This window comes from Euprymna scolopes, chromosome 4, assembly GCF_053919585.1.
Source record: "Euprymna scolopes isolate OS-2025 chromosome 4, ASM5391958v1, whole genome shotgun sequence".
Taxonomy (NCBI): domain Eukaryota; kingdom Metazoa; phylum Mollusca; class Cephalopoda; order Sepiida; family Sepiolidae; genus Euprymna; species Euprymna scolopes.
The window spans coordinates 295,611-307,065 of record NC_136485.1 but is presented as its reverse complement, the minus strand read 5'-3'; the positions used below and the strand labels follow the sequence as shown (position 1 = coordinate 307,065).

Below are 11,455 nucleotides of genomic sequence, written 5' to 3'. Positions count from 1 at the left end.
CAGTATATTTGTGCACTCGCTGCCAATGTCCGTCTCTCAAACTCTTTAGCTGAATAAAAGCAGTTCAGTTGGTATCAGGTTGCTGACATCCATTCTCTCTATATGAGGTAGCTCTTGTAGTGCCATAGATACATCATCCGGGAATCCTGTTATAAAAGCAAGTTTGACTATGATGCAGTCCTCTCCCTAAGTATCCAGCTAGTCCAGCCAATCTTTTGATTGCATTGACATAAACATTAACTGATCACTTGTCCACTTGAATCGTTGTAGCTTTTCATAAGCTTCAAAAGACCCTCCAGTGAATGCAATCACTAGTCTCATTTCTATATTCTGCATTTTCTTGTTCTTCATTAGTCATAAAGAATATAGATAGAGGGCAAGTGAATCTCCACATAGAAAAAAATAGAATAAAACTGGTAAGGTTTGGCATGTGTTGTAGATTAGCTACTAATTTTACCGTTTTTATTTACCCAACTACATCACCTTCTCCACTAAAAGGTGGTATCACATCTTTGCCCAATCTTAGCATCTCGGATTCCCTGGTCTGTTTTCTATTGAAATAGTTTGTTGTTAAATATGTTGGTATTATGAATATTCGGTAAGGTAAAACGTCTCCACTCTGCAAGTTTTCTTCTACCAAATAAATATGTCCAGAAAGAAACCAACATTCAATAAAATGTTTCCATATGAATAAAAAAAGGAAAATTGAATGAAGAAAAAATATCTGTTCAAACTCCTGCTTCCTCACAACTAAATTCAACTGTAATTTTCCACTGTCCGTTTTCTCTCTCTGCTATTGAATAAAAAAAACTGCTGTCATACTTCCAACTCGTCCTTTTCATAAGTTTCTGTCCCCTTATGTAAATCAATGCCACATGTATATTACCAATCCTTCTGCAAATGAAGATTTTTTCTTTCCCTCCCTCATTCCACCATCTGACAGGAAAGAGAGATGCACATCTGTTTGTGTAAGTTACTTTCTTTATTCCTTACAATGTAATCAATTTTTTAATTACATTTTAGACAACAATTTATTTTAATTCATTATTGTAAGACTTGGAAATAATTCCAGAAAACATATTTATCTTGCCAGAACAATGTAAACATGATCTTTTTCATCATGCATTTTTGATGTGAAATGTAGCGTTTTTCAGATTTGCGATAAGATTTTTCCATGAATTTTTTATTACACACTCTTTTTTTTTCTTTGAGACATTAACTTTAGGCTATAATCTTTCAATACAATAAAAAAGTAATTGAAAATTTTAAAAATATTATGATCATCTGGCATTTAATACCATGTCTCCTACTGAGTCAGCCATTAAAATGCACATACCTAATTTTTTTTTTTTTACATAGACGTCACCACTTATCAAGGCCGATAGGCCACTCAAGGATAAGGGTTAAAGAGTGTAATGTAGTTTGTGATTCTCTTATAAAATTTCCTTAAAAAAATATTGGTTTTCAAATATATTTAACTTTCAAACTTTAATTGTATTTGCCTCATTGGCACATTGTTCAGCAGGAAGAGAAAAGATACTAGTCCACAGGATATCTCTGATGTGTTCTCTGATGGCTTCTCAACCAACTTTTTGGTAGTAACTTATTTGGAGCCTCAGCTCCTAAACTTGAGGTTGGGATTTAAAGGTTATGTCTACTAATAAGGTACTACCAAGGTGGTTGGCGTTTCTAAGTGGATTATATGAATTTGTCACACAATCCTCAGGTACTGTAGTTAGGAATATGCCTAAAAGTGAAGTTTACGGATCTTCACAATCTGTGAAGTAGGTTGGAAGCACGATTACCCGTATAAGGGAATGATCTATAAACAAACAATGAGTACAGTATTCAACTGCATCTGTGTAACTCGAGGGATCAAGCTAATTAATATAGTGGACATTAAAGTTAACAAATACATGTACTTAGCAGTTAGTATCTAAGAAGAGTGCTGTGTCTATACTGTCAGACACATGATCAATTAGGGTATAGCTCTGATTCGAAGGAGAATGGTAGAGAAAATATAAGTAACTAATGCAGTGTTGAAAGGCTAGTCTAAAGCACATGAAGACCTGATCATTTGATTCTAGATTTTGCTCTCTAGTCAAGGGGAAAGTGCTACGAATATAGATTCCATATCCGTGCATATATCTGTCTGACTCCTTATGCCATGTTATGCTAAAGCAGTTAGAGGGGATTGAGAAGTGTATGTTTGTCTTAATGCTAATATACCTGGGGAGTTTACTAGAAGCAAAAACTCTACATCTACATTACTTCTAAGCTCACAGTGCAAGCTTCAAGAGAGAAAGTAAATTGCTTGTGTTTGGATGGTTGTCTGGTTTGATTACAATTTTTATTTGAAAATAAAGCATCGCAAATTGTAACAATTTCAAAAATAATATTTAATTTTTACAGGAATATTATGAAAAAAGCCCCTAAAGTCCGTATAATTCAATATTCAATACAACTTCAAGAAAAATTAATTTCTCAAACTACCGATATTATCTTGAATTAAGCATTGTTTATTTAATATTTTCACACATAAAAAATTATAATTGCAAAAAATACTTCTACTTTTTTTAGATTACAGATTTCGCATAAATTTATATATGTAATAGTCTAATATTTACCTTGCTGGGATAAATGTGAAACTTTTAGTGTAACGTAATTTTTATATAATCTTGAAAAATAAAAAAAATTTGATTAAAAAGCAGGAACATAGAAAACCAATTAAATTAAAAATGGTAAAAATTATACAAGCACTCACAATAGGAATGTATGGATGCATGGCTGAAGAAAAAAGAACATCAGTGGCCCCTACCTCTTTTTAACTACCTGAGGTAATTTTCTGAGAGCCTTTTGACTTTCTGACATTTTGGACTTCCGTAGAATCCATTTGACGGTGACTTTGTTTTGTTTTGATTGAACAAAGTGAGAATCTCTCACTTTTGGGGATTAATAAAGCTATTTTTTTTTATACAAACAAGGTGTTTATTATTATTATAATTATTATTATTATTAAATTCAATATCTTAGGACTTTACTAATTATCTTTTGAAATAGACCCAGAAAACTAATCTTTATCTTGCAAAAGATTTTTATAATGAATTTATTTAACTTCAAAATTTAGATGAATTTGCCAGGTCGCCCCGAAAATATTTTGCATTATAACTTTCTTTTTCCTTTTAGAAATTAACTTTAGTCTTTAATCTTTCAAATACAACCAAAAAGTAGTCGGAAACCCACAAAATAAAAATTTTAAAAAAAGAAAATGATAAACCGGCTTTCAAAACTATGTCCCCCTATCTTTATTCCACCATTTTTGCCCATACCTAGATAAAACGTTTTAAAGTGAGCAAAACCATTAAAAAAATTTACGAAAAAAGCCCCTAAAATCCGTGTTAATAAATTCGATATAACTTGAAGAAAAATGAATTTCTCGAACTACCTATATTACCATTGAATTAAGCATTGTTTATTTAATATTTTCATACACAAAAAAATTATGATAGCAAAAATATTTCTACGTTTTTTTTTAGGGCTAATTAAGTTATTTTTGCACAAACAAGGTTTTATTATTATTATTATTATTATTATTATTATTATTTAATTCAATATCTTAGGACTTTACTAATTATCTGAAGAATAGACGCAGAAAACTAATATTGGTCGACCTAGACGAGAGGATCCAAAATGGCCGACCAGGACTGAGATATGACACGTGACCGGATGTAAAGGAAGAAATATATCATGTATTAATAAATGTTAAATAATAATGAAACCTTACCAAAACAAAACGAAGTAAAAAAAAAAAAAAAAATATCTGACAATTCATCGGCTCTAGCTGAAATAATTTATTAAGGAAACAACAGCTCGAGCTTATACTAATAAATAGCAACTTACACACAAATAAATGTTAAATAATAATGAAACCTTACCAAAACAAAACGAAGTAAAAAAAAAAAAAAATATCTGACAATTCATCGGCTCTAACTGAAATAATTTATTAAGGAAACAACGGCTCGAGCTGAAATAATTTATTAAGGAAACAACGGCTCTAGCTGAAATAATTTATTAAGGAAACAACGTAAATAAATAAATTAGAGAAAAGGAAAAAAAAACAATTTGCAACTTACCTGCATGGCGTCGTCTGCTGAAATTTACGGCAAATGAGTCGTTTATAAGATATGCATTTTTTTTTAACGGTAAATGTTACCTTACCAAAACAAAACGAAGTAAAAAAAAAAAAAAAAAAAAAAAAACGGAAAATTCATCGGCTCTAGCTGAAGGGAAAAAAAACATAACGAATGAAGGTTTTTGTTCATATTTTTTTAGACAGGGTATTTATTTAGAAAAGGAAAAAAAAACATCACGAATGAAGGTTTTTGTCCATATTTTTAGACAGGGTATTTAGAAAAGGAAAAAAAAAACATCACGAATGAAGGTTTTTGTTCATATTTTTAGACAGGGTATTTTTCTGTTACGTGCGTTAAGAACAGATTAAAATTTCTTATTGCTGTGTCTGTTTTCATACCATACGCTTCCCTATACATGGCCTCGTCCACATGTGACCATTTCATGTTACCTACCGATCCAGACACATGCTTAACCTTTCTTTTAATACGGGACCAGTAGCCCTCTATACTGTTTGTACAGACACCTGTGACGGGGTCTACGAAATGTTCAGAGTGATTTACTGTGCCGTGTTGGTAACCGAGTGATGTAAGCCTGCTATAACTCCTCCATTCATCTGTGAATATGGTAGACCCCAGTTCCACATTTTCTAAAATAGCCGCTTCTAGGGTGACGGCCGTCCGGTCGGGTATTTGACGCAAAAAACCGAGTTTCGCTGTTCTGTCATAAAACCCTATTACCCATTCTTGCCTACTAACTCTGCCAACGTTATTTTTTCGTTTGAAAAGTAAACTTTCGTCTACTTCAACTATGTGTCCCGTTCCGCCCAACTTTTTTTTATCTTTTAATAACTTGCTCGTGCATATATCTCTGCAATACTCAAACCATTGAATGGCGACACTCGTAGAAACCCCACTGAAATTTGCGGAAGTAGTCACAGGTGTCTGTGAAACAAAATCGAACATAATTTGCAGTATAGTGTGAATATGGAGCTTTGACTTCTCGAAAAAGGTGCCATTCCGCACCGACATCCTTGTACCACACATAGTGCATCTCCAACAAACTGTGTCTAGTTTAAACGCTGGATATGGCCTGATACACATTGAATGTCCACAATCACATATTTTCTGGGTTGACACGAGCTGTTTACTTTGGGCATACTGTAATCCTTTCTCCTGGGTAAAATTAAGGAGAATTTCCATTCTTGGAGAAGTAGCCATTTTTTACAAGCGATACGGTAGAGAGAAGAGCAGTGTTGCCAACTGATATTTCCAAAACTAGATTAGGGAATTAAAGAAGGCCTAAATCAGCCCATTAGTATCTCATGGGTTAAAAAGTGCCATTTTAGCACATAGATGTTAATGTTTATATGGAACCTTCCAGCAGGGCACAGCCCCTAAAAAGGTCAAAGAAAGGGAAAAGTAGAGAAAGTAAATTCAAGTGCCTATCAGGGTTGCTAGCTTGGCTTTTTTTTCAATTTTGGCTTCAAATTTGGCTTTTTTCTGATAATTTTATATAAATATTTATTTAAATATAGATTATTAAAGAAAAAGTTATAATAAAGTATTTGTTGTATATGTTGTAAGATACGAAACGACGGCTTAAATTAAATACATGAGATATTTCTTCCTTTACATCCGGTCACGTGTCATATCTCAGTCCTGGTCGGCCATTTTGGATCCTCTCGTCTAGGTCGACCCTAATATTTATCTTTTAAAGGATTTTTACAATGAATTAATTTCAAAATTTAGCTGAATTGGTTAACTCGCCGTGAAAACATTTTTCATAACTTTTTTTTTTTTTTTTTTTTTTTTTGGGGTTTGTATTACTGTACACATAGATTCGAAAAAGTTGTCAAAAAACAAATATAGAACAAATAAATGTTATCAAAGGCAAGATAAGTTACTTTTCTACCTAACTGGATATATTTTTTGTGTTTTTATTCAGTGTAACATGTTTATTCAGCTCGAAAAACATGCAATGTTTACCGATGTATTGGAAAATTCAAAATGGCAGCCGACTGTCTCTCGGAGAGGGTACGTTTGGGAAAAGGTATTATAAATAATAAACTAGACAAAATAGTTAGAAAACTGTGGAGAAATGCGTGACTTACCTGGATAGACCACGTGCGGGTCGGTCACCAAAAATAAATAAAAAGAAAGAAAAGAAATGGTCAAGACTCTTATTTATAGAGTAGTGATCACGTGAGTTAGAAGAATATGCAAATAGAGGTGAACGATTTTGCGATATAAAAAGCCTGTGTTGTTAAGAGGAGGGGTAGACTGTTGGCAGAAGTCAGTGCTGTCAGACGTGCTTTAGAGTTTTGTTATTATATGCTGTGTTCGATTGTTGGGAGAGAGAAAAGAGAAGAGGAGGAACCAAGAAGACATTCTGCAGATACTTGACTTTGTGTTGGTTTTAAGCTATTTCGGCGCTTGGTGTGCGGTTACTAACAATGGACAGATTCGACATTCGCTTAATACCCGAGTTCGACGGATCTACCACTGGACCGGCTGTCGTTGAATGGATTGAAAAGGCAGAGAAAATCTGTAAACTGTGCAAAATTAAAGAACCAGCCACAGTTATCCCTTTGAGGCTAACCGGAGGGGCCTATGCAGTCTACCAACAACTCGGGGATGAACCAGACTGGGATGAAATCAAGCAGAGCCTGTATACAGCGTTTGGTACAGATCCATTTGTTGCGTGGCAACAGTTCACGAGCCGGACACTTCAACCCAAGGAAACAGTCGACGTGTACCTAGCCGACCTGCGAAAATTATCTGTACCGTTTGGTGGGGTCAACGATAAAATATTAAGCTGTGCTTTTTTGGTAGGCCTACCCGAGGAGGTCAGTAAACTGTTGCGGGCATCATCAAGAATCGATGAATTGTCAACTGATGAGTTATTGGCCCGAGCTCGAAACATCTGTAAGGAACAGGAACCAATTGCAGCAGCAGCTCGTTTTCGACATGGAGGCAATGTGGACTCTCTTCCAGATAGTAATAAGCATGCCACCTCAGTGTGCTATAAATGTGGGGAGGCCAATCATTTTGCTAAAGAGTGTCGGAGTGATAGGAGAGGTGTATATCCACAATCAAAGAGACCAGTGCAATGCTATCGCTGCAATAAGTTTGGGCACATATCTCGCAACTGTTCGGGAAACGAAGTTGGGGGCAAGGTACTATCGCTACCCTTGCCCCCTGCCAACCAATAAACACAGGATTGCCTGTCATTAGCGTTAAACTTGATGATGTGCAGTGTTCAGCACTTATAGACACGGGGTGTTCCCGGTCTATAGTTAGTGCCCATTGCTGTCCGGTGTGGCGGAGGAACCCAGTTGGCGTTATGACCATCAATGGCTTATCACGGGTATGTTGTGGTGAAGGGACAGTCACAATCTGCACTGAGAAGGGTGACACAGCTAAAGTTGACGTTCTGGTGATGCAGGAGAAACCCCTTGGCTACGACATGTTGCTTGGAATTGATGCAATACAAGCACTAGGAGGCGTTACAATCACAGCAGGTAGAGGTATCAGGCTTGGAGAAGGGAAAGACGTCTGTGCAGCCATGTCGATTGAAGAAAAGGACTTCTGTGCTACATTTGATGACAACGAAAGGGTGTGGACTGCAAAGTGGAAATGGGCCATGGGCCAGGAACCAGATCGGCTGTGCAACACGATTCCAGAGTATGCAGTTTCTACCAAGAATAGGGCCGCATATGAAGAAGAACTTCAGATGTGGATTGACAACGGTTGGTTAATACCATACCCACAGGAACGTCTGGGACCACCCAAGGGATTAATTCCGCTCATGGCTGTTGAACAACCTACCAAAGAAAAAATTCGTCCCGTAATGGATTACCGAGAGTTGAATCGGCATGTTGATGCGTTTACCGGAAACGCAGATGTGTGCGCTACTAAACTGAGAGAGTGGCGTCAAAAAGGGAGCAATGTAGCACTTCTGGATCTAAAGAGGGCCTACCTGCAGATACGTGTCCATGAGTCATTATGGCCATTTCAGACAGTACTACTCAAGGGAAAACTATATTGTTTGACACGTTTGGGTTTTGGCCTAAACGTAGCACCCTTGATTATGACAACCATTATTAAAACTGTTTTGATGCAGGATGAGACCACAGCAAAAGCTGCTTTAGCCTACCTAGATGACATCTATGTTAATGAGGAAGTGCTTCTTCGAAGGAGTACCCGCCAACGACGATTGCCCGCATGTCCTGTTTGTGATCATGAGATCAGGGGGGAGTGTGGAGAAATGCGTGACTTACCTGGATAGACCACGTGCGGGTCGGTCACCAAAAATAAATAAAAAGAAAGAAAAGAAATGGTCAAGACTCTTATTTATAGAGTAGTGATCACGTGAGTTAGAAGAATATGCAAATAGAGGTGAACGATTTTGCGATATAAAAAGCCTGTGTTGTTAAGAGGAGGGGTAGACTGTTGGCAGAAGTCAGTGCTGTCAGACGTGCTTTAGAGTTTTGTTATTATATGCTGTGTTCGATTGTTGGGAGAGAGAAAAGAGAAGAGGAGGAACCAAGAAGACATTCTGCAGATACTTGACTTATGTCACGGTAACATATATTGTCAACTTATGTCACGGTAACATATATTGTCAACTTATGTCACGGTAACATATATTGAGCGAATTTCTAACAGTATTTTGTCTAGTTTATTATTTATAATACCTTTTCCCAAACGTACCCTCTCCGAGAGACAGTCGGCTGCCATTTTGAATTTTCCAATACATCGGTAAACATTGCATGTTTTTCGAGCTGAATAAACATGTTACACTGAATAAAAACACAAAAAATATATCCAGTTAGGTAGAAAAGTAACTTATCTTGCCTTTGATAACATTTATTTGTTCTATATTTGTTTTTTGACAACTTTTTCGAATCTATGTGTACAGTAATACAAACCCTTTTTTTTTCACGTGTACAAATATTTTTTTCTTTTTGGAAATTAACTTTAATCTCTAATCTTTCAAATACAATCAAAAAGTAGTCGGAAACCTACAAAAAAATTACGATAAATCGGCTTTCAAAACGAGGTCCCCCTATTTTTGCCCGCCCATTTTTGCCCGTACCTAAGAGTAACTTATCTTGCCTTTGATAACATTTATTTGTTGTGGATTTGAGTTTTTATCCACTTTTTCGAAGGACTGTGGGTGGACAATAAAACATACTCAAATTTTCTTTGAAAATTGCTGAATAAAACAGAAAATAATAGATTGCAAAAGCGCTTTATAATAAATAAAATGTGGCTGAGTAGAAAATAAATACAATAAATATTTTACTTACCCTGTTTTTTTTTTACAGACGAGGACGGGAAACAAAGGAAAAACTAATTTTGTTTTTTTTTATATTCAAAAGATTTTCTCTTAATTTAGTGGATTTGTTGGGATTTCTAACTCGGTCAGCATTTTCTTACCACAATAACAACATTACGTTAGTTTCAATTCTAACAAAACTGCTGAATTTCAAACCAAACGGTGTGCAATTGTAGAAATGGTGTTTTTGTGCCTGAATTGTGGCTTTTTCAAAATACGAACTTAAGGATACACGAAACGAAATCACGGATATTTACTGGAAAAGAATACTATAGAAATTCATGTCTTATTGAGGATTTTTTATTTTTAAATGGAATAAATTTTGTATTTTGAAGCAAAGTTAAATAGTGTTTTTTTAATATGATTGTGCCATACTATATCATATATGTCGCCATAATTTTTGTTTCAAACTTTCATTCCGGTTTTTGCAGTAACTTCGATTTTAAAATGCTAAATTTTTTTTATTAGAATCTATCTGATTGATATTTTTAGTATATAAACAACCATTTTGACCCCTTTTTATTTATTTATTATTTGCCTTCTCAGATTTATGTGTTCGACACAGGGACAGTTTAAATATAGAGAATATAGCTCCCGAAAATGGGGCAATTGGACAGAAAACAATAATGTCGGCACTCCCTAGAGACCTCCACTTCAATTGTTGGAATTATCCACACACCTTATATTTAATGAAACGAAACTTTAATAAATATTAAAACATTTCATTAATATTTTGAAACATTAAAAAGAAGAAAAACGAAAACTGCTGATGATCTTAGAAACATTTTTTTTTTTGCAAACGAATATTGCGATAATTAGAAACAAGAAAATGGTTTAGTTTACATTTCAAAAACAAAAATACAGACAATGGTCCTTATTTAGAATTTAACCTAAGTAAAATAAAACAAAACTACAAAAAAAATCTTTATGATGTACGTACCTGTCATGGACGGAAATGCCATTCTAACAATTACGTAAATTGATCAAGTAGTGTTTTTTTTATTTATTTTTTTTTATGTCAGTATTTTAAACGTTTAATGAGATCAGGGATCAGTATTATAACATAAATCTAGTTACTATGAATTATTTTTTAGTGTTTTTTTTTTTCTTGACATTTTTTTCATACTGGCGGCCGAGACAATTCCTTTTCAATTCGATTATTTTCATAGTTACAAATATGTTTACGTGATTTTTTTTTTTTTTTTTTTTAGAATATCCCATCTTCGTTCTGTCACGTATACGTACCCAATACAGATTTTCCTGTATTTTCTGTTTTTTTTTTTTTTTTTTTTTTTTTTTTTTTTTGTGTTTGTGTGTGTGTGTTTTTTTTGTTTTGTTTTTTTTTTCTAATTTAGGTTGACTTTTAATAAGACCAACCTTTATTTTTAAATTTATTTTCACCCCAAGCAAGGCAGGCATCACCTTAATATAAGGGGCTGTTATATGGGATCGTGTCTAGCAGTCGACTGGGGGAGGGGGGGAGTAGCGAGGTATCTGTTCACATTACATTTAAACTTCTGCTTGTTAGTGCAGTCAGGGAAGAAGCAGGAAACAGAGAGGGAGTTCCAAAATTCACATTCGTCGGATGTACGCATTCCCCTCCTCCCCGTTTTTTTTTTTTTTTTTTTTTTTAATGGAGAGTAGATAATACAGTGGATGTGTTATCGGCAGCTCCAGTAACTCTCACTTCTCCTTTTTTTGTCCCTCAGTCCTCATTCAAATGAGTGATTTTTCTGACAAAGGGTGAAGAAAAAGCTGCTTTAAAGGTCGGTAGTATTTGGTGAACAGTAGTCTGAGATGTCGGAAATTTTTCTGTCTCTATGTCTATCCTTGTGGCCATGTCACTAGTAAGGGTGCTGGAGGTAAACGTTTTGTCTGGGCTGATATTATCCGCCTGATAGTCAGGGACCCGAACCTTGGATTAACCACTAAGGAGGCTGTCCTATCAGCAGGCGCAACGTACTGGGACTGCTGTATTGCC

General features: G+C 35.1%; 1 long non-coding RNA gene across 1 annotated transcript; it reads left to right on the top strand.

The window, feature by feature from the left end:
- Positions 1-3,153: 3,153 nt before the first annotated feature.
- On the top strand, positions 3,154-4,472 carry LOC145266376 (uncharacterized). Its single transcript, XR_013864708.1, has 2 exons — positions 3,154-4,378; positions 4,442-4,472. It is a non-coding gene; the product is annotated as an uncharacterized LOC145266376 (long non-coding RNA).
- Positions 4,473-11,455: the final 6,983 nt, after the last annotated feature.